We start from the raw sequence: 1,203 nt of genomic DNA on the forward strand, positions 1-1,203 counted from the left end.
TGACCAGACAGAGTCATAGGGTTGCCAGCTCTGGGTTGGGAAATTCCTGGAGATTTGGAGGGGGGGGTGGAGTCTGGGGAGGGGAGGATAGAATGTCGCAGAGTCCTCCCTCTCAATATTTTATTTTCTCAAGGGGAAGTGTTCTCTGATACTTTAAGATAGCTTGCAGTTCTAGGAAACCTCCAGTCACCACCTGGAAGTTGGCAACCCTAGACTACTAGGACTGAAACAGGGTCTTTAAATCCCCCCCCCCCACTGGGTGATCTGCAGATATTGGTGGACAAGAGTCTCATGACACACATTGCCCATTCCTGCATCCCAAAGTACAGGGGAGGGTTGCCGTCCTCCAAATGGTGCCTCGAGATTTCTGCCATTACAACCGAGATCAGTTCCCCTGGAGAAAAGGGCTGCTTTGGAACATGAGCCGTGTGGCCTTGCCCCCCACTGGAGTCCTCCCCTCCCCAAATCTCCAGGCATTTCCCAAACTGGGGCTGGGACCCCTGGCGAAGATAAAGGCACCGGGACAGCGAAAGGAGCTCTCTTCTGGCCAGTTGGCAACCCAACCCGGTGTGGAAGCTTTGGGGTCTGAAAGCCTCTAATATTTTTATTTCCAGACTTTCAGAGCTGCTCCCTGAGGGGTGAGGGATCCCACAGCTGGTTGACTCAAAGGCTTCCTGGGGGGCGTGAAGGAGGATTCAAAAGCTCATCCTAACAGTGGCTACTTGGGAGTAGGGTAGCCCATGGAGGGGAGAAAAGAGTCCTTCCCTTGAACACCTGCTAAACGGCCACGATCAACTCCTGTGCTAGGATAAGCATCAGCTGCCCCCACAGCCCTGTGAAAGAGACAGGATACTTCCCTCATGGGGTTGCCAACTCCAGGGGAAACGATTTGTGGAGCTTTTGAAACCCTTCACTAGGCTGAGAGGCTCCTGGACTGAGGTTTCAGTGGCCAGAGTCAAAGTTAGGGCCCCTCTTGCGTTGAGTTGCCCTTGGAGGGACTCCGCTGCCCGCGAGGGACGGTCCCTGACGCAGGGACTAAAATTGTGAAAGACCACCATTTAAAATCTCCAGAGAGGATCACCAATCATCAATAAATGATTAATCAGTCAAATGCTGTCCTACACAAAACTGTCTTCCAACTGTCTCCTCAAGGCCGAACGTCTCTGGGGAGGCTGTTCCATAATCATGGGGCCGCCACTGAAA

The sequence above is a fragment of the Paroedura picta genome, chromosome 11 (genome assembly GCF_049243985.1).
Source record: "Paroedura picta isolate Pp20150507F chromosome 11, Ppicta_v3.0, whole genome shotgun sequence".
Lineage (NCBI taxonomy): Eukaryota > Metazoa > Chordata > Lepidosauria > Squamata > Gekkonidae > Paroedura > Paroedura picta.